At 38.9% G+C, this 23,517-nt stretch overlaps 1 protein-coding gene across 7 annotated transcripts in view; it reads right to left on the reverse strand.

Moving 5' to 3' along the window:
• Positions 1-23,517, reverse strand: part of LOC122577925 (protein rhomboid) — a 171,570-nt gene that overhangs the window by 102,317 nt on the left and 45,736 nt on the right. The window contains exon 1 of one of the 7 annotated variants that reach the window (XM_043749635.1): positions 9,608-9,675. The exons of 4 other annotated variants lie outside the window; for them this stretch is intronic. The gene's annotated coding sequence lies outside the window, so the exon portion shown is untranslated. Of the gene's footprint in view, positions 1-9,448; positions 9,676-23,517 lie in introns of those variants that run through there. 2 more of the 7 variants (XM_043749632.1, XM_043749634.1) reach the window with 2 other exon arrangements.

The raw sequence follows: 23,517 nt of genomic DNA on the forward strand, positions 1-23,517 counted from the left end.
TGTTTGATATACCAATAGCAACAATAGAATCAAATCATTTTTTCCCTCTGTACTCCTCTATTTAATCATTCGTGTTAAAATTTTATGACATTTTTACCTGTCTAAATTAGGCATTTCAATATTCCAAAAGAGTCTTTGGTCTTTCATTATTCGAATGAATAATAAAACATACTCTAACCTGCAACATCCTGAACTAAAATTCGTCAAATCACATTTTTCCAGAGATCTAACGTCCGATGCTACTCGTTTAACGTAATCTAATCAAAATCAATGTCTAAAACTCGATCCTAAACCGACTAAGGAAACGTGGAGCAAGAGACAAAGCGGTGGATTGCGATTCCTCTGCGCTTAATTCTAATTCCTTACAGCGCTCGATTCTATCGCCTTTAAACGGCACCCCATAACAATTACCCGTGAATCCAGTGGTGCCAACGTCTCTCGGACTAACCCTTTGTGCCCGAGCACGTCCTTCGCGTTTTACGGTTTCACCGGACCGTTCTTCGACGACATAGTGAGCGTTGCGCGTAAATTTTTGGATCACGTAACGCGATATAATACGTGCCAGAAATATCGATACCACGAGGACGAACTTCGTGTGCTCTGGCCGCGACTACATGTCATTAAAGGGGGAGGGGATGGGTCGCGCGCTATCAGTTTTCCGTGTTCAGACGATTATGCAAATGCGATAATTATTCGGAATTAAATCGAATTCTTCATCGTGACTGGAATTCTAGGGCAATCGGTGAACCCTGGAACGCATCTAGATTTCGCAATCGATAGTACCTATATATATATATATATATTTGCTGGAAATAAGGGGTGGGTTTAGAGCGTAATTACGTTTTTGAGGCGTTAATTTTGATTCGGGTGTATGCTGAGAATTATTATAAATTTTGCGTGAGAAGAGATAGATAAAGATGGAAATGGATTTCACGTACCTTTATGCAATGATGAAAGATCAAATCCATAGTTTCGTTAACGTAAGTAAAGAAATGGAAACTACAAATTACGTTTACTAAAAAAAAAAAAGAAAAAAAAGAAGAAGAAAGAAAGAACTAAAATCATGAACGAAAGGGAAAATTCTAAACTACAACTACTCATACATTACGATACATTTATGAAAGTGAATATATTTGTTTGAAAATTGATGAAACAAAATCGTACAATTCATATATATTGCAACCTGATAGGAATTGAATTAAAACGTTCGATTTAGAATTGGGATAGAGATATGATAAAAAGAAAAATTCGGTTAAATCTTGATTAATAGGCGATAATACCGTAACGTTAAACGGTGCCGATATAAATGTATCTGATTTATCTGACTTTAGGAAGCAACAGTCAAGCTTCCTGTCGAAAGTATCATTACAGTGGAACGTGAACGCGCGAGCATTACTAAATCTACTCTCTGGCTAGGCCATTGTTGCATTGTTTCCGAGTGGCGAACAATACGAGCCTCGGCTCGTAATCGTTAGCCTGCTCGCGCGCGTTTATTAGCGCGAGAACGCGCGCCTATGGGGCAACTCGCGCGCGTATAATCCACGCATCATCCCCTTCGCAACAATCGTATACTCGATCACGGCGTCGTGCCGCGTTATATACGGTACCGCGACTGTTATTCGTAACGGGCTGGCGTTATTACGCGAATACGGTTCCTGGTTATCTAGAGAGTTCATTCGATGCAAGTATGAAGGGTTTACGAGGAATGCCGCGCATTTAAATCGCTATAGGAAAATGCAAATTTAATTGCAAACGTTTCAATTTTTCCCTGGTAGTGTCGTTAGTACGATTATTTTGGACGACGATTATTTGGACTGACATTATAAATTATTGCACGATCGTACTTGATTTTGACTTAAAAATTTGTTCTGAATATACAAGTTTGTTCCGGAGAAAAAATATCGATAGTTATTTTCCATTCTGTATTTTATCGTTGTTTCGTTTTAAATACTGATAAACCGCGAACGTTTTAATTACTGGAACTGATTGTAACCGAAAGATCATTCAGATCGTACAGCTAATTGAAATTTTGCTCGTAATATCGTCCATGGATAATGAAACATAACGCGAATTAAACACCTTTTGCACGAATCGTGCAGGTTCTAATTCCGAATACACTGAGTACACGCTTCAATCTCTCGGTAAGAGCAGTTTATATTTGATTTGCAACGATACAATGGTTTATCGTTCGTTATAAAGGATTTTTACAAAGTGGATTAGAGACTAAAGGCTCTCGATACGTAGTGCTCTAAATACGAAGGGATACCGTTTGAACGAAAATTGAAAAATATATCACACGAATTGTAGGATTAAATTCATCGCGTGAACGATTCGCTGAAATCTAGACACAACGACAATATTGACAGATATTGTTGGAAACGTTACACATGCTGCTGTTCGAATCGGAATTAATCATGTTTTTTTCCTATATTATCGAATGCGGAACATGGCTGAAGAGCACGAGATTGAATTCTATCAAACACTGTCACGTTCGATTACGTCGATTGCTACGAGTTATGATATTATTTGTAAACCCCATTTTGGTACATTGTTTTTTCTCAAATATCTGGATAAAGTCCTTGTTGTTGCACTTTCTATAGGAATTTTGGTTAATTTCATGAAATTGTAAAATTCTAAACGATGAGTTCGTTTTTCTTTAAACTTTCCAACAGCAGTTGCTTAAAGAAAAGAAAAAGATCGTTCACAGAGGCTGAAATGTTAAAAGCGCTAAATTCTATTACATCAAAGGAGAATTTAACAAACAGAAAGGTTAGAGAATTTGGTATAATGGAAAGAAATTTAGAAAAGAATTCTTCTTCCATATACAAAGTTAAAATTTCTCGATAACGATAGTTTCGTCTAAATGAAATAAATGAAATCTCTCCCAATATTAGTGAAACTAACTAAAACAGAAACTTTGAGCCCTACAGGCAAAACTGAAAACGCAAATGTACGTAAAGCTATTGAAACAAGCATGTAACAATTCAGGAAACGCTCTAACCACCAAAAATTCACTCCAGCTCGATTCCTCGTAGAAGCTCAGAAATTCACTAGCCAACCTCCCTCGATAATTCCAATTACACCTGCCGCAACAATGCGCTGCTGGAACTTACAAACAATAATGCACACGAACCCTTACAACACGTATCGTTGCATAATGCACGCACACACACGTCCTCTCTCTCTCTCTCTCTCTCTCTCTCTCTTTCTGCTTATTATTCCTCTACCCTTTGCATCAAAGAACACGCATTGCGAAGCAAGCAACCGCACAATCGATCTCTACATCCCTTATGAATCTCTGACCGACAACAATGTATACGATCTAAGTAATTCGCGATCTAATTTTAATATAAAATTGCTTACACGATTGCTCTAACTATCTTTTTAAATCTTTTCGTAATACATGTACAAACAGTCTAGTAAAGAAGAAGAGAACCATTAAGAAATCGTTCTTGTAAATAACGTTGCATCGGGACACGTCTGTCTTCGTTATAGAATTAAGATTTCTGTTATTCGTTGAAGTAATAAAATACGGTAAACAGAAATGTATAATTTATGATAAGAAGGAAGGAAAAATATTTTACACGTATATGAAAATAAATTAACCAAGTGGACTGTGTTCGATTAATAGAGATAGACATTAACAAGGTCTTCCATATTGCCGCGTAATCTGAACTTATAGGAATTGGAGAGTTAAGCCGTGTATCTAGTAGTCGAGCAGAATGCTCGAGATCGTGAGCCATCTATGCGATTAGTGGGTGAGCGGCTTAGTTCATTCGAAGGGCGCATCATGCATTCTTGGGTATAATTGAGCACGCAACCTACGTATCTTATAGTCTTATACTATAGAATACAATGGAATACGTAGCGTATACGTTTTGTAGTATCGAATGTAATTAAATGCACTGCATACGTTCCACGCTACCGAATGTAATGAACGATATATCACGCGCGACTTGTCCTAGCAAATGTAATAAATGGCGCACCGTCAGTCTAGATGTATATCGAATACTACTGATAATATACTGTGTGCGTTTTGCATCAAACAATACGACCGATGATACATTCCCTATATTCTCTACAGTATTTTCGAGTGAAAAAGTCAAGGGCAAAACGAACGAAAGAAATTTTGTTAGGTATATTTTTGATTCTGATGTTACCCGCTGACGATAACCAAATTCTGTAAAAACTTCGCCCTCACCGACTCTTACTCCTACGATAGCGAATAAATTATCCGTTATTTCTTCGCTTCGCTCATTTCTCCACGTTATCGCTTGTGATATTATACTATTGTATTGTACATATATATATTTGAATATACGTGACACATGTTGCGTGACATTATTAACAATAACAAATGAATTAGTTAACGTCATAACTGCCTAATATAATATAAATATGTAGAGCAAATGCCCAAAGGCGCGTACCAACGCTAGCCACAGCGTAAGCCGACACGTTCTCGAGTGAACTCGGTGAAATGCAACCTTCGTATAAATATCGATGCGAGGTGTTGGCAGTCAGTGTTAATAATTGGTAGGTTGTTTCGTCGTTCACGCACTCAACGCGGCCGCGTTATGTAAATTCCACGATCATACGCCACGATACAGTGGAATTAACGTGAACACGCGCCTCAGCAGCCGGCCGATGTAATGGCTTAAGCCGTTCACACGTCGTTGGACCGTACGGATCCCTGCATGGGATGGTGTCCATCTCGGCTGTGTTCAACGTGTGCGTGTGCATCGCCTCTGGGTGTATAGATGTGTGTACACGCATGTGGATATTTGCGCGAGAGATCGAGGGATGTATGAGATACGCGATGGGGAAACGAGCCATCCAGGACGCTCGTGGCTTGGCCATTTGCATTTTAGGGATTGGATATAGTTGGTTTATGTATGTATGGTTTAAGGTGATTTTTCACGATCGAATGCCTTGTTTGATATCGTAGAGTTGTTTAGATGGAACAAGCGTTATAAGTGAATTTCAATTGGCACGATATATTACGTTATACGGTGTTTTAGGCTGAAAAGCCGTCAAATAACAAACTTCTCTGGAGAAATAAGGCGATTTTACAATGTGTCTATATGAAATTTATGTGTGTTATTTTGACGAGCTTGTCTCTTGTTGCCAGACAATCTCAATTTTCCTGGTGATTGCTGACAGATGATGGATTTGTCGATAATTTAGATACGGTACGTTGACAGGAGATGTAGTACGAAGATTTCTTTCAATTCTATCAATTTAATTAACTTTGTTTCTCGATAACAATGCAAGCATACGTTAATTTGTCGTGACTTTTATATTTGCGTCGATATTATTCCACTATTTATGATTAGTTGTCGGTAACTAGCTACCAGCGAGGAAACCTAGCACAGAAACGGGCAATCGAGAACATTCAGCGGTGCAATCTGCGACCCGCATGCATACAGAAGTTGTCATGAAACCTGGCAGGGACGCAGATTTAAGTTTCGTCAGGCTACGGCCGCGCGCAGACGAGTTTCCAGATAATATTCTCATCAGAGTAATAATTACCGCGATTCCTACGTGGCGCGTTACCTAAATATTCCTATTAACACAACTAATCCGGCCTCCCGGCGGAGCCAACGATTCGTTTGTTTCCATTAAATTTCGGTCCCGGCCGCAAATCTCGAATTAACATCGAATTTGCATACGGAAGGAGCGGCGTATATTTTGATACGGAAATTGTTACGTATTTAAGAATGACCATCTACTTGACTATTTTTCGCTTATACGGAAAGTATCCGTGCAATTCGCATTCGTCTCCTTCCTTGGGATTTTTCCTGTCAAGTCTAAAGGAAAATTGTTATTTCGTAATTGGATATTTTATTAAGCCTTTCTTTTGTTTTCAAAGTTTCATTTTCGTACTCTTGTACGTAGCAATATTCTCATAAAATCCGAATGGACCACATTTTCGTTGCCTTTCAGCGTGTGTTCGGTGATTTTCTAATTTTGTGCTGGAATTCGTCCGAATCCTATTTTCCACCATTTGTGACTTTATTCTTGCCCTTTCCTCCTTTATGGAGTTAAAACTGTTGCCGTGATCGTTCCCCTTAGTTCCCTTTTTGGTGCTTTAGTTTAGTTTCTTTTTTTCTTTCTGGAGTTCCATTCATCCGTATACGTCAATAGTTCAATCACAATTGGCTTCCTATGTTACCAGATAACCAACGTGTTGCGACGTGTGAACGTGAAATGCAAGTGCACGTTTCAAATAACACGTAATTTGAATGATATTAGATAAATAATATAAAAGTACTAATTAAAGTCTCTTTAATATTTCTTCAAATTATCATATCGACATTTAGATTAATTTAGAAGATAGAATTTAAACGGTACACTCCATCGACAAACTACCAATAATATTTTCACGTGTTCTAGGAGAACAGGTATTTCGTTGTTTCTCTTGAATTATGCTTTTATCTAGGAATTAAGAATGTAAAAGAAAGATGAGCGGTAAGAATTTTGTTGACATTGATTCATACATAGAAACTGCAACGATCGATATTACCGACAATAGTAAGAACTGAAAAGATGTACATCGTAATCGATTTGGCGATTTACAAATACATTTACAAATAATCGTCCGAATAATAGCAAGATATCAAATATTAATCATAACTATCTATATCGAGTGAGTTACAGCTTAAATCGAATACCCGCTGAAACGCTGTGTATAACTTCATTAATTAACAGCCTGTCATGCCCTGCACCACTTTAAATTACTCAGTTTTAAAGCAATTTATCTACTAGTTTCTGCACATTTTCCGCTTAACACATTTCGTACCTTGTAATCGAGCAATCCACAGTGATAATAAAGCTTTCATCGCGTGAACAAGGATATAAAGAGGAGCCAAACTATATTTAAACTCTATTTATACATCTCTGTTGCTTATTTTTACCAATATTTTCTACAAAATTATTTTCCGTAATTAAATATCAAGCTGCATGGTACCGTGAGTCGCATATACACTGGTTACGTTTACTTCCTGAAGAAATTTGATATACTCTAATCGAATTAATTAATACATTGACGCTATAACGCGTACTGTACAAATATACTTTTTGTAGCTAACTGTATAGCTACATGCGAACGTATACAACTGTACAGCGAACCAAAGATTGAAAACGTCCAACTATTAAATAACATTACGATAGGAGTTCGCGATTTGCGTGCAAGCCGTGGATGCACACGAGCTGTTACGAAATTCTGCCAGGGCAACGTGGCAGTTCTCGTGGAACTGAGGGCGGGCAACTCGATGAAGATCTATAGGGAAACACGTGCACGCGCGGCCGTACTCCGGTCGACGAAGAGAGGAGGAACAGGAGGAAGAGGAAACTCGTTTCGCGGACTGAAATTGCAGTCGAACCCCTGGAAAGTTCTTGACAGAAAAAGATCGAGTTTCCAACTGTCTACGCGGCTGTGCGCCGCCGCACCCGATGCGCCGTGTGCAACGTATATGTATAATCGTCCGCCGGAAGATAAGACGAATCTCCGCGTCACCGAGACGCGGCGTAACTTTTTCGTCGGACCAACTGCTGATTACGACCCCTGAACAACCAGCCGAAATCGTTTTATTTTTCGCTAAGACGGGAAACGGAAGGCTTGTTCCGGTCAAGTTTCTTCGAACCTCGGGGTGGATAAAATGGCTCGTCTTCGCTGGAGTTAAGATTGATTTTGAACAGGGGGTGGATATTGCTGAGGGAATATAGCGATGATCGTTTCGGTGGTCGGAGAGTTTTGTTGGCAGCTTGGCTGGATATCGAAGAGAGTTTAAGGGAAATTGTTGTTTTATGACGGTTTGAGAATCGCAGAGGAAATGCGAATAAGCGACCACGATGATATTGCAATTGATTATCAAGCTTTCTGTAGATACAGTACTAACTATCTTTATACAGAGTGGGCTCGATGACTTACTTTAGCAGTTATTAAAAATTACGCGAACCATTTTCTAGCAGTGTGGTTATTTTGTCTAATACAAAGCTGTTTTTCACGGAACGGTAAGCGATATACCATAAGCAACGTTTCATTGTAGACCTTCGACATCCACAAGCTATTTTCTAAATTGTAAAAGTAAGATTGTAAATTGTAGAGTTAGTAATAATTTCTTAACTCAAACTTTCTATTTCGAACCGATTTTTGAAGAAAGTTGCTTGCGTCTTTCTTCTAGCAGTCCGATAAAATACAAATATATAATATTTTCACAAAAATCGAGAACAAGATAGAGAATCAACCCCACCAACTCGAACATTTAGCCACTGTGAAGCTATAAATCCACCCCGTGCATTTACAGCAATTATTTACGCCGGATGGAAATGACGAAGACGACAAAAAGGATAACCGAGAGATCGATCACGGGGACGATTTCAATCATTTCGATCGTCTTGCAGGAACATCCATTTCTCAGAATCATTTCGAACGATTTCGAGGAACCCGGCCCTTCGATATCTCGAGACGGTTCCGACGAATAGTTCCGTCGATAGATCGAACCTTCCGTCAAGAGGAATCGACGAATTCCACGAGGCGAATCTCCGAATCCCAGTTGAAAAAAAAGCGAAGGAGACCGGGAGAGGATTGAAACGAGGGGCGCGACGAAAGGTTGCAGCGAAAAGTCGAGCTGTCGATCCGACGAATGGGACAGCTTTGCCTAGCAAATTCCGTGTGTAAGAAATAAATGGGGAACGGTAGCATAATCTCGTTCGCTTACGGACGATCCCCCTGCCAGACAGCCTGAGGTATTGAACTTTTTTACTTCCGGTCAGAAACGGGGTTCCGTTCAGGAAACGAGAGATTTCAGACGTGACAGATAAAGCGTTTTTATTCCTTTTACGACGGCGATGATTAATTCGCCGAGTAAATTATTATAGAAAAATACTGGTGTGTTTGGCAGAAGGTGTTTTTGATTGAAATTGTAGAACCGTCAGCGGTTTGCACAGAAAAGTGGGATTTTCGACGTGAAAGGGATGATAAGTATTTCTCGTTTCTTTTCACTGGCGATGATCAGTTTGTGGAGTGAATTATTAGAGAAAAATACTGGAAGATTGTGTGTTTGGAACGTGTGTTTCTGTTGGGAATTTCGATGAAGGATGCGATAATTGCGACAGTGATTAATAATGACAAATTTTGCGAAGTATTTCTAAGGGCTGTGGCGTTAAATCAAGTTTTCCGACTATCTTAAACCCTTGAGTACCGTGTACTTGTCGTTTGTAAGCTTCTCAAATCATAGAATCAAATTATCGAAATGAAATTATAGATGAAATTATAGAAGGATCTGGAATTTTGTCAAAATTTTCTTATTGATCGATCGATACTGAGAAACGATGAGACGCAACGAAATGACGGGAATAGGTAAAGTTAGTAATACCTGGCCACTACCTAAATAAGATCAAAGGAATGATAATCTCTCCAAGGGGATGATTTGAAACTTATGCTTACAGTTGGAGCCGCTGGCCAGAACTTTCCTCAGGAATTTGCTCAAGACATCGTGAAGGAAACATGATAGCCAATGGGCCAAAGTCTTCGAAAGTTGTTAACACCCATGAAAGTGGATATAGAGGTCCAGTATTCGTATTTATATGTACAAAGTATACACACCAGACACGACGTCGAAACTGAAGATTCCTCCGCAATGTCCAATGTCCAATTTCCATATGTCCACTCACCTGCAAAGGAAAGAGAAAATAAAAAATGAATTTACAACTGTGAAAGAATTAATTTAATTTTCAAAGTAATGAAAGGAAGCAATAAGGAGAAACGGCATACAGCGTGTTTGGTCTGACGCCTGATAATAGATTCATGAGCAATGCTTGCTAGATGTCCTGACAGTGGAGGTCAGGTCAGGATGATGCTCGAGTAGAAGCTCTCATGAATATAACTCGTGTATACCCAAGCGATTAGTCTATACCTCAAAAACCAGTCTGCTATTCTCTAGTTTCCAAGTACGAAGTAATACAGAATGAGAGTCGTGAGTTGGTACAAACCAACAGTAAGATAAGATCAACAAAATTACGTAGTTTTCTGGTTTAACGAAACAATTAACAGGAACAGAAATAATTTATGAAATATTTCACAGTGTCCAAATAAAACAGACACTCTGTAGTTTCATGAAAGTTCCTTCACCGATCAGACTCTCTAAATGCGCTGTATCAATTCTTCGCGCTAATCCTTTAAAATTTCTACCAATTACAAGGGTTATCTGCATGGAATAAATACTACGGGGAAGTTTTTTAATCTGATGAAAATGTGTTAGCACGTAAGCATTTTCTTGCGAGAAACGTGGCTTTATAAAATGCTTATGAGATGCTTATGTTAAAGATCTTTTAGCTTTAGCATCGCGCATAACGACTAAACCGTGGACGTTGGCGCATTTATGCAAAATATCCATAGTAAAATACGCGTTGCAGTATCTAGATAAAAACAGCGATTAAATCAGTCGCTTAACGTTAACTTACTTTCAGCTTCCACGTTTTCGAATCTTTTTGGGACGATACGAGGTGAATATGAAACTACTGTAGCAATAACACTCGATCTTTCGAATACGCTGTATCGATTCGTTACACGACCTTTGACCGTACACGGCGTGCTACGTTGGTCGAGTTCCATCCGCTGTGAAGTGCAAGTAAAAGCGGCCACCGGTAAAGAAATACTGGTTTCCCGTGGGGCCAGGACGCCAATAAAATCCTCGCCGCGAAATCACGAATGAAGTGGCTCGTTTATTTTCCTCTCGATGAGAATCGCCGGGAGCTAGGTCAACAAGCAACCAGAGATGCACGAAGCAAGGTGAACGAAAGAGACCGGGAGAATGAAATCCGGACGTAGCTGGAGCGGTCCGCTTTGCGATCCGCTTCTGGCGGGGCCTCTATTTGCCGCCGAAAGCCGCTTTAAAAAAACGAAAGCGCTCCACGAGACTTGCTCTTCGGGGGAAGAGGTTCCAGTTGAAAGAAAGAGGTTTTAGATCCGCGTATTTCGGCAAATTTTTTCCACGTCAAAATCGAGAAGCTTGGAATCAATGGTCGAACGAAGATTTTAACGAGGTCTAAGATTTCTAAGAGGACCGAGATATCAGAGAAATTTAGATCGAATATCGATGGATCTTAAATTGAATGATTTGCAGAGTAAGGTAGTCTTCTTCACATTGATAGCCGATGGGCTACCATCGTGGGCTTTTATATTTCAGTCTTGCTTCTATTTCAGCGGATAAATAGAATTTTTAATGCCGAGGAGAATGAATATAAAATTGAAACGAGAAATTATGCATACCAGTAACAATTTTTTCATATTTTACTCGAACTTACGATGTTCTTTGATGTTAGAAAAATATAATTTTCGTTGCGATGGGTTGAAAATGACTGAAGAAATTTAAGGTTGAAGCGGTGTAAAAATGCAGAATAAAGATAAGAGGAAATTTTCAGCAGAAAGTGTGTAGGGATTATACATTTGCAATTCGACACGCTGCAACGAGTCACACATTCGTACGTCGTCGATTCATTCTCAAGTCAAACTGATCAGGTCTAAATTAGGTACGATGCAATCTAGTTATGTTAGGTCAAATCGCGTCAGGTTTGATCTGATACAATCCAATTAGATCGCGTGGAGTTAGATCAGGTGCAGCTAGACCCGAACTCTCCATGCATATAGTCTGTACGCATACGTAAGAACATGCCAAATTTGGTAAAGTTTAATCGTATCTAATTGCATTTAGTTTGGTTTCGATTAAATACGCAACACAGCGTAATGTTAAATCAGATAGCATATACGCGAGTATACTCTGAACATTAGAATTGTTCACCTTTACTTCAGGATATCTACATTTTACTAATAATTACGTTATTATACAAACCAAAACGATTAAGAGATCGTTAGAGACAGTATTTTTATCGAGTTGCTCCTTTCCATATCAAAACTTTTTCTACTAAAATACACAAATCTCAGCGAGATTTACTCGCATTTAAATTAATATTCAAATCAGCCAAATTCAACACGGTCGAAATTAAATAAGAATAACTGCACGAAGGCTAACTTTAATTAGAACTGTAGCGAACAATTGCACTAATATACACGTAATACCGAAGAAATCAGGTCAGTTTCAGAAATCTCGTTTCATCCCCGAGTCCAATCACCAAGAATACAAAAGTACCATCTGCCTAATCCACAAGACGAGCCAAGGAAATCAGATCAAACAACCAACGATCCTCCATTCCACGCTTTTTCTCTTAACCGGACTGCCTTCTAACGTTAGCCGAAGTTCGAGTTAGTGGAAAATCGCTGCGGAGTACAAACACCGAGTATAAAAGACAAGGATAAAGGCGTAACAGAGTTTTGGCGCGCGATTGCAGCGAGGTAAGTCGAAAATTAACTGGAAAGGACCGCGAGATCAGTGGTACAGGGTGGCTGAATTTTCTCGCGCCCTTGCTCCCAGGCAACCAACAGCTCAAACGAGGGGCAACGAGGTATTGAGCTTCTACGGGTGAGATGAAATTAAATCACGACTGCCTTTCGAAGAAAACGGAAGAAAGAGGGAAGGATTCAAACCAGATCCAAACCAGATACTCTTAGATCTTAGGTGAAAAGCCGTGGATCTTATTGATTGCGAGCTGAAGCGAATGGTAGAGCGAGCTACCGTGGAAATGTGTTGAAAAATAAAACTTGGCAGGATAAATTTGCGAATCATTTAATCAATTGAAAGCAGAGAGAGAGAGGGGGGAGGGAGGGAGGGAGGGATATCTCTTGTTAGTGATCGCGGCTGGAATTAATTAAACGCGGTTTCGTTGAAATTACGCGAATATCCGAGGGTGGTTTCAGGGAAATGTTGAAAACGATACGTATTGTAAATTTAGATTGGTGGGAGTAGGTAACTGGGATTGGTTAGGATCAAATGCGTTAGAAATGTGAGAACGAATGGTAAAATTGTAAAAAATACCGATACTCAAAAGTTCCGCGGAACTTCTAACAGCTTTTAAAATTCTTTGGCAATTTCTAAAAGTTCTAGAAAATCCCTGAAAATTCTGAGAATTCTTCCAGACAAATCTAATAAAATTCAAATAAATACTCTACAAGATTTCTACCACTTGTAAAGAATGTGGAAAAAATTTGTTTCACATTCATGATAACAACCAAAAATTCTATGCAACTCTTCGTAGCTGCCGGAAATCCAGATATTCTAAAAAAATTCATAAAATTGCTGAAAAATTCGTATGGAACCCTAAAAATTCCGAAATATCCCAATTACTCCTGAACATGATTCTCGATAATTCCGCAAAATTTTACAAAAATTCCTCGTACGAAAAAAATTCCTCGAAACTGTACGATGTTTGTAACGCTGCCGAAAACTTCCAACACAAAGTTTCCTACCCTGTACTCCGCCTTCCGTGGATCCAGGACACGGGAGCACAGTGTTTCATCAAGAAGACGTGCCCGTGTGGCAGCGGGTTAAGCGACGATCTATGAAACGGGAACGTGACAGAGAGAGAGAGAGAAAGAGAGGGAGAGAGGCCGGTCGAACGTGGTCGAAGAAAACTGAAAAGTGGTGGAGTGGCGATAAGAAAGAGGAACGACGTCGAGAAGTGGCGAAGTCAAAAATAAACTGGAAAGTGAACGATACGAGAGCCAGGGCGTCAAGAATAAAGATAGACCAAGAAAAAGAAGAAGAACACGAAGAGAAAGAAGAAACAGAGAGGAAAGAGGGAGAGAAGGGAGGCCGAGTGGGCTAGCCGAGTTTTACGTGGCGGCTTCACTTCTCGTGTACTTTTCTGGGACGAGGAGACCACTGATAAGATATTGAGGTTCCACGAGTGGCTTCCGGTGCTGGCTCATCTGTGACGGAACACCACGAAGCAGGGAGTCACCAAGTGAAAGGGAGACGCGAGCCAAAAGAGAGAATGAAGGGATTCGGGCTCGTGCAAGCCACTTTTGTCGAATGGAAAAGCTAACTGAAGATCTGAATGTAAAGACGATGGAAGATACTAGAGAAGAGTAAAGTGTACACTGGAAAGAATTGAATGGCCCTGAAGCTAGGTTAGCGTGATCGTAGCTGATAATATTTTAGGTTGAGTAAATAAACATAATAAATAGCGAAAACTGTAATTGAAGTAGGGAAAATAATTCCCAATTGTGCCAATAGTCAGACAGTGGTTGTTATACTTTTAAATTCATCGTGCTTTTTCGCTGATTGAAATATATTCGTGAAAGGATTTTTTAGATTTGAAGAATTAATTAAATTACGAATTTTTGAATATAACGGTAATTTTATTCGTTTGTTTGATATCATTCGATGGTTTCTTGCGTATAAATTAACAAATTTGTTACCTATGCATATATTTTCATGAAACATTTATAGCTGATAAAACGTTACTGTCAAAATATAAATGTAATTATGAATAGAACTTGGAAATGGTGAACTTTATTCCAAACCATAATCTGTACGCAAAAAAAGTACAAAATTCCTAAAATTTACTTTACTCCGAATACCACGGATTCGTCTTAAAACACCAAAATAATCATAAAATTACTAGGCTGAGGCTTTTTAATCCCGTTCATCTCGTTCATTTTCACGACGAGCAATGAAAAAACAGGAAAAGAAGAAGGTTGGCTGGTTCGTAGCTGGTCTGGAACTCTAAGCAGTACAAAGTCAGGCGAAAAGTGTTTCGCGTGCAGCTCGACCGCGCTTTTCAGTTTATTTTCAACTCGGCTGCACGCCGCTTGGTGTTCTTTCGGCCTCGGCCCTTGTCTGTCTCGTACTTTCTGTTCACTCGTCTTTCGCCGCATTCCGGAAATACGTGGCCACAGGGCGCCGCGCGTCTTTCCTTGCCACGAAACGCGTAGGAATTTCAAGCCGCGGCTGAAACGAAATTACTTGCCCGTTTCCGCTTTAACCCGGACGGGTTTCTTTTCCAGACACCATACCGGTGCTCTGTTAATAGCCAGAAACGAAGCTGACCCTTTAAAGCGTTCCGTGTGAAAAAAATAAGAGTTCCGCAACCAGATCTTTTTTTTTAGAAATATAATCTACAAGAAGTTTTGAGAAATTTCATTTGTTTGACAGTTAGAACCACTGATAGTACGCGAGAGACTGTTGGATGGTACGTCGATCGTCTGTACAGTATACGCTATAAAACTTTGATAATACTGAAGTTTATTCACAGTGTTATGGCAGCAAGTTACTTGAATATGTAGCCTTAAATTCCCACATATACGACACATCTTTTTTAATGATACTAAATCTTCTTCGAGCAATCGAATCAAACTATTCTTACCGAGTATAATTTTTAGTTGGAAATGAAGAATTTCAAGAAAAATGTAACACTGACTTAAGGAAGGAAAATTCGTACGAAGTGAATCGAATATCTATCGCGAAATATTGCAAATAAAATTCGTCCGATTAATTCCTATTCTTCTTGTTTCTACTTTCAGTTCGAACATTCGAATTAGTCAAAGCACCCCAGGTGTGTTTTACACTTTTCTAGCCTGTTCCAAGTTCTTCCGCGAGCCTCCTTCATTATAGTTTCTGATCTCACTTTATCCCTTGTCTCTCCCTTAACCCCGCAGCCCCGCCGGTTTTAATTACTTTAATGAGTCCGGGAATTAATTTCTGAGCGCGAACCAACTCTACCGGCCTTTATTCCAGGGGATTTCGTTGATTCGCCACGATGCGCTCTTCACCTAGATTTCTTTCAATCCCTTCGCTGCGTCCCCCCCCCTCTCTCTCTCTCTTTCTCTTTCTATTTCTGTCTCTGTCTTTCTCTTCTTCGCGATTAATCGAAGTTATCGGGCTCTGAAATTGATTAAGGATTCGTCCAGGGAAAGTATTTTCTATTACGGTAATCGTAGCCGTCTTATCGTCGTGCGTGCAGCCTCTCCGCTTCGAGAAACTGTTGCCAAGTTTTTGCGTTGGAGAACAATTAATCGTCTCTATTATAGGACAAGGAGATTACTTTTAAAGAGAAGCGTAAAGAAAAATTAATTTTAATCACTGCTTTGCTTTATGATTTCCCTTTAGAATCTTAACTGATTAAGAGCTCATACTTGATACTTTCGTGACATTAAAAAATTTACAACACTGCAGCTAGAAGCGATTCAACTTTTAAGTAGTACACAGAGGAGTATCTTATACCTGGAAGTTGGTCGAGAGTTAATATGAAATTTTGTGTGCGCCAAGTTTTTGCAAAGTTGGATTTGATTAAGGGATTGTTCGAAGAGTATACAGAGCAAGTACGAAAACGGATCGATAATGTCATTAATAATAGAACCGAAACGTCTATTCAATCAAGAAATTAATTTATTTCCTTCGTATATGAAGTCAATATACTGGTATCAAAATAAAAATGCAACGCCCCTAAGGAAGATCAGCCGCAAAAACAAAGAGAACATTTTACTCTACAAAAACATTTATCAGACTCAATAGAATCAATTGGTTTCTCTGATAAGCGTAGAAATTCAATAATCCAAATTTAAAGATTTAATTTAGAAAGAAAAATAAAATCTTCCAAACTCGATCTGGCCTCGAGACCTAGAAACCTAACCAACTATAATAATTGCCTTATCCAAATCCGAGAGTAGTATGCCAGAAGATTGTTGCCTCTGGTGTATCGAAAGCCAAAGGTGTGGGTCGTAATAGCTCGAGGCCCGACGTGCCACCGACATCTTAACAACCCCCTCTGGTTCCTTTTGTTCGAGACGAGGGTAGCGAAACTGGGTCGCGGACCTTAGGCCGAGTTAATAACGCGGAAGAAGCGTAGCAGAGGAATGGTTGCACGGTGGAGGGATCTTTGGAGGTGGTTGGATGGTTGGCTATTGGTTCGGCCACTGAATTTGCATACTGCATTATGTACGGGCCGTGTATGTATGCATATATGCAATCTGCACGGGGAAATGGACGAACTGAAAGAGCCACTGTCAAAGCGTCACATTTTCTTCTTATTTTACGCTTCGAATCTGGTCTTCCCTTCTGTGGTAAATTTGCCTGAGAATATTTAATTAATGAAAGTTAGGTTCATCGTTTCCTCGACAGAGAGTACGAAAGATACTGTCGACGATCAAACACTCGTAGAATGTTGCAGGCGAGATCTCTCCGCTGTTTACGCATCCTATGAATCAGGAAACTCTATGCGTCCCTCTCTGTACTATGATGTCAAAGACACCGGTAAAGTCTAGTTGATAGAGTTTGATTAAGTTTGATTATCTGCGCGACAAGCATAGTTGGTGATTATTACACCATGGAAGGAGGACGATGTGGAAGTCGAATTAGAAATTACTCGGAAAGTAGATGTTTTCATATATAGTTAACCGAGAATTTTACGTGAAATTTTCCCTAACACTCCGAGCCAAAATTGGTGTTAATATAATATATATATATATATCTACATACAGGTATATGTATATAGAATTAAGAAAATAATTAAAAAAATTCAAATTACTAGTAACATTTGTTTTTTTTTTTAAATAATTCTATCGTATTGACCTTTCTACGAAAGTTTCTTGTAAAAGAAAAATAGAACATACCGAGGCACCACATACAAAGTCCATATCAAAACCTCCAAGTTCCCAAACTCAGACTCCATCTACTATCATATTACAACCCTTGCCATCTATAAACCTCTTGCATATCAAACACCACGATCTCCTACCAAAAGCCACCCTAAGGAGCCAAAAGGCACTGACCTCACGACCTTACCTCGTATTTCTACAATTTCTCTACTCCTTAAACAAACAGAGATGTGAATAGCTCCATACAAGAAACTAAATAAAAAATATAGAATAACATGCTTTTAATTACCTTCTTAGTTTGAAATTACGTATTTTCATCCACTTGGCGTAATAATATGTTCGTTTCATCAAACAAACTTCGTTAAAATCATATACGTATTTTTACCTGATCGAGTTAATTTCGTTAAAGTTGTACGTTTACTTTTGCAAGAAACAATAATTGCGGATCCGAGAAAATTCACTTACTTAATAAAATACACGGAATCCACAGTTTCTCGTGTAAATAAAGCAAATTGGGCCACACAACGAAACCAAACAGAAAAAGATATTTCCCTCTCTTCGAGTGCAGAAACAGAAGCTGGTAGAAAATGCGAGTGGCACGAAAGAACGCGAAAAATTCTCGTAGACGTTGCGCTAATATATCGCAGTCATCTCTATGCGCTTGGCAAAGGATACCAGACACTTTTCTACGACAATTTCCCGAGCAACTAGTATTACCATACACTCGCTTGCAACCACTGGCTGTGTGTATAGCGCGACGTTACTGCCACCATCACCGAGTCTGTCCATTTTTCTCGTCCGGACTATCTTTATCACCCGCGAACCTCTCGCAGAGAATGCAACGATGAATTACAACGTCGCTGCTACGTACAACGTTGTATAAGTTAGGACGACTAAACGAGGACGAAATTTACTTGGACGAAAGATTCGGCGATTTTTGCGCTTGGCGGCGGTAGTTTACGATGTGTAACGGGGGTGAGGTTTATGGAATGTGAGAGGAGTTTACGGAACGAGCAAGAGAAATTAGTTTGCGGTCGCGTAGGGATCGCGATGAGAGATTTTTTTTTAAACTCGTCTGGGTTGAAAAATTATTTAAATAACATTAATAACGCAAATACCGAGCAATCTCCGGGGACGATATTTAACGAAAGAAATTTGTAAAAAATGTTCGATCGAAGATATTACTTGTACGATTTCAGCGCACGCTGATATCGAAATTATTGAATAATTTTAGTACCGTATTAAAATGGTGAAATGGTATAATATTTAAATTGAGAATAAAGGATATATCTTACTGTTAGAATTTATTCGAGGAAACTGACGATTTTTGCGTTCAGTAGCTGGCGTTTATGGTATGTAACGAAGGGGTTTATGCAAAGAGGGAGAGAAATTGCGACTCGCGATTACGGAGGGTTGGAAATTGAAATGGAAAATTTCTTATGCTTGCTATTGAGTTAGATGAAGTGTCATGGAATTAATTTAGGTCGAATGATTTATAACGTGTGTAACCATTGTATATCGTAAAATCGCGATAATAATTCAATTTTATTAAATTGTTCGAATCGTGTAAATAGAAGGAATTTGTAAAATATTAATATTAAGAATTTCTTGAGAATTTGTATACCTCCGAAAGATTCTGCGTATAAATTAGAGAAGAGAAAGGAAATATGGAGAAATATTTATAAATAGATATAAATTTCTGAATAAATAAAATGTATAATATAAATATATACATTGTAAATTAAAGCAACGATTATAGTGTAATACGGTCATTCGTTTAATAATGATACATTATTTTATTACGAATTATCCCATTTATTAAAAAGTTTGCATACTGGACGATTATTTGTGTTTAATAAATTTGATCAGTGCTGGTTATTAATAAATCCATACTTCATTTCATATAATGCCCGTCTATGGCGTTATCGTTAATTGAAAACTGTTCATGCTCTCGTCTCTGTTTCTTTGGTGCAACGAGTCACGCGAATTAATTGCAAACAATTAGATAACGGGAGATATTAAATACAATATATTACGGGGATTGCTATTAATTAAGATATTTTAAGTTTCTGATGTGAACTGCCGCATTCACGATTGTGACACGCTATTCAATTCGTTATTGAATGCGAACAGACGAGTTTCAGGAACTCTGATTAAAGTTTCAGCTTCTTGGAACTGGAGAGTATAAGTTTCTTTAAGCATATGAAGCTTGGTGTTCTCGGAAATGACAATCAAGCCCTGTATTATAAGCACGGCTTCATTTTCTCTATAACACGATGAATGATAACTTTAGAAAGGTGTACAGAGTCAGCTGTTAAAACAAAAAATTTCCAATGCTTTAATCGGAAATTTCGCGACAATGCAATTTCACATTCGAAATTCTACATTTCATAGTAATCCGTTTAAAATGTGCGGCATTATATTTCGTATCACAATTCGGCCCCTATGATTTATCGAATCGCAATATACCATTTTATCAGTAATTTCGTATTTACGAAATCGTGGGTTTCATTTTAACGTTCACTTGAAAATTTACCGAATCACCATAGTTTATCTTTCTACGTAAATATCCGTCCCAAAATTCTCTTTGTTCCAACAGAATACTACTCGTGGTTGCAATATGAAAACGTGCTCTATAAGTATAACTTAATTGCCCTGATAAGATCGTTATGAATTTCTGCTCGCCGAATTTTCCCAACATCTTAGCTTCGTTTTTTCAAGATTCTATGCGATTCTTTGTCGGTCAGAATTGTCTCGGAACGTGAATCCCTTTATCAGTGCATTTAGTCGCGGATATTTTCTCTGAAGATCGGTAGTAGAGCAGAGGAAGCTTTGGCAACCGATTCCTCGGTAAACGAGGTTCGGAAAACGAGCGGCTTCGACGTCGGAAATTCGTGGGCAGAGTAACCGTGGCCGTGCCAACGGGAAATCGTTCCTCTGCCCGGTCGGAAATCTTTCTCGTTATCGACCACGGGCCATCCAATGAGTCGAAAACGTGACAAGAACGCGCCATCGGAATCTCGCTTTTTCATCCATCGTACCACGTTCCACCGACCGATTATTCCTCGTATAAGACGGTCAGATTCGAAATTTAAACGATTTATTGAGCTGACCGAACGAATCGTAGTAACAAGGTCGTCCTGCGTCTAATTCTACGTCTATACTGATCACAGCTGTTCGTGGCATAAAGACAGAATGACAGAATAACCGTCAAGCAGAATCAAAGGTATAAATATTTCCAGAAAATATTCAAACAATATCATAGAGAAATCAGATTGTTCGATAATCAATATCACATCGACTTGTGTTTGCAAACAAAAATGTAAAAAACGTATCCACTGTGATTTCTTTCTGCTTGTCGATATATATAATTGAAGTATGAAATATCGAATATGTACACACGTTTCGTGTTACTCTCGCTGTTGTACTAGAACTGTAGTTTTATCTATGTACGCAAGAAGTACGCCAGTTTCATATACATTTTCCGGAGATGGGCGAATCGTAGAAAATCGGAAACTACTGATCTAAATCACGTAGAAACGATTTATAAAGTTGTTTCGTGCAGAATAAATCTTGATTTAAAATTCGAGTATCGAGCATTTGACGCGGGAAATTCGAAGCTCGTGGAAAATGGCCGTTGCAGGCGGAAACGACGCTGCGGAAATTCTTGATGCGCGTCTCTATTTATCCAGAGATTGGACATGTGCGATGCCTCGTTGTCAGTACGCGGTTCCATCCAGCTATCTATCTTGCAAACTGCCAAACCCCGGTAATCTAAAGTGCCAAAGGCCAGCGATAAACACGACCGTTCCTCGCCGAAAATGCGAAACCTGCTGCCAATCCTTGTACCGAGCTTCTGATAGCGTTCGTAATTTTTCTACACACACACACGTATATTATCGTATTTGCATGGTATCGTGACAAGACCTTTACGGTTAAATTATGTGGAAATTTGTTTGAAAATTGGAAATGTTATTCAAAAAATATTCTGATTTTTTATTTAGTAGGTTCCTCGAACCTACTAAGAATACACGGTATAAAATCACTATAAAAATATTCGAATATTTACCACAGGAAACTTTCACGCGTATATTGTACGTGTTATGTAAAACATTTTGAAATTTCGTTGGCACTGTTGTGAGACTATCGCGATTTTTTAAACAAATCTAAAATAATTTACAGTGATTGTAAGATATTTGGCACAGATATATATTTCGCAAAGATCCGAGAACAGTAACAGGTTCGTTACATCGATAAAACTCGAAAATCTGTGGGAACACGTTTAACACTTAGCATATGTTCAAGATGATCATTCATCCTGTGTACTAATTTTTCACTAGATATATATACACATATATATGTGTTTGCGATAAATGTCTCATGATTTTCCGATACGTAAAGATGTCCTAACGATAGGTGTCCAAATGCTCTCGTGTACCAATAAATACAACTTCAAAGAAATATCTTCTCATCTATCTCTAAATATTCTTCCGCAACATTCTCACGCCCGTCTCCTGTCTCGCTCGTCATACATTTCGAGCAAGTAGAAATTCGCAACTCGTTAAAACATCAGGCACACAACGTTGCAGAGTGAATGGTCGCGTCAGTCATTGTTTCGTTAGAAGTGAACATTTCTCTGGCGTAAATTGATCTATTCACGTTGCGACGTGTTGTAGCAGATAGTAGATCGCGTTCATATTATACTTCATCGTTCCCCTCGAACTTGTTATTGCCAGGCCAGAGCCTCGTGAATCCTTCTAACGACGTATACCGGGGCAAGGGTGTTCCTGGAAGACCGCCAACGCCCGATTCCACGGAATCACGCGAGGGGTTTGCGTCGCGAAGAACGGAATTTGGTAAAGGGAGAAAAGGATTTGGTGGGCGAGGCGAGAGGCGATCTCGTAATAGAAGAAAACACGCTTTCTCCCGGTCTATCCCGTTACGGGAATCAACCACGTCCCCGGGGAATCGCCATTGTCAACGTTATGAAGAACGTGTAGCAGATAAATTCGAGACCTTCTGCGGGATCTGTCGCCTTTCGTGGATTCTACAAAAGTGTTTCCTGTTCCTTCTACCTTTTGTCACGTTTGCCCAAAATTTCCTCCAGTTTCTGCGAGTTTTAGAGAAGCCTGCCGTGATTGTAAATAATTAAGGAGGCCGCTATTGTTCTTTGTTCCCTTTGTGTTTAAGCCAGCGATGCTTCGTGTATTTTCGGGGCTACTTTAGGGGATTTTATTAAGGGTAGTTGTGGAATTAGATACAGGCAGTTGTAGATGTTCCTGAGGGGTGAAGGATCGTTCGAGTCGCAAGCATGTTTGAATCAAGCTATGTAATTTGCTTCGTATAATTCGATTATGTAACTCGAATAATCCTGTTTCACTGTACACGGATATTTATTTATCGTATGTTAGATAGAAGGTAGAAAATAGTTTGAAGTATTTTGTACGCTAAGAATAGAGAGCTAATCTAAAGTAGTGTGTAGCGCTTCGTAACAAATTTCTACCTTTCTTCCAGTCTGTTTCATACATGTTCAATTTGAACGAATTCTTCACGCTTATTCCTCGATTTTACGTGAATTCAATTATTCCGTGAATTCGCCGTGAAGTAATTTATCACGGTAATATTACTCGGAATCGTTACATCGTATGATGGAACAGATTAATTAAGTTGCATTTTTTCCTTTAAATTCCTTCGCGTAGCCAGACGTGCTTAAATTATAATTGTTTTCGAGTTGCGTATAATATCCTTCTCATACATACAGATCAACACGGTAAGAAAATAGTACATCTGTCATATCCACCTAACTATTACTTAATTATTTGACCATATTATTAAAACGCTAATTCTTACTGGAAATAACCAGTCGCGATGAAAGGTTCGACTCGAAACTAAGTAGGTCGTGTTATTGATAAAAAGTATTCCTCTAATAGAAGGATATCTCTACAAAAAGATTCATCCAAATCGTAAATATGAAGCACGATAAATACTATTGGCAAGATAAGCGGAAGCAAAGAGCATGAATG

This window comes from Bombus pyrosoma, linkage group LG3, assembly GCF_014825855.1.
Source record: "Bombus pyrosoma isolate SC7728 linkage group LG3, ASM1482585v1, whole genome shotgun sequence".
NCBI lineage: Eukaryota > Metazoa > Arthropoda > Insecta > Hymenoptera > Apidae > Bombus > Bombus pyrosoma.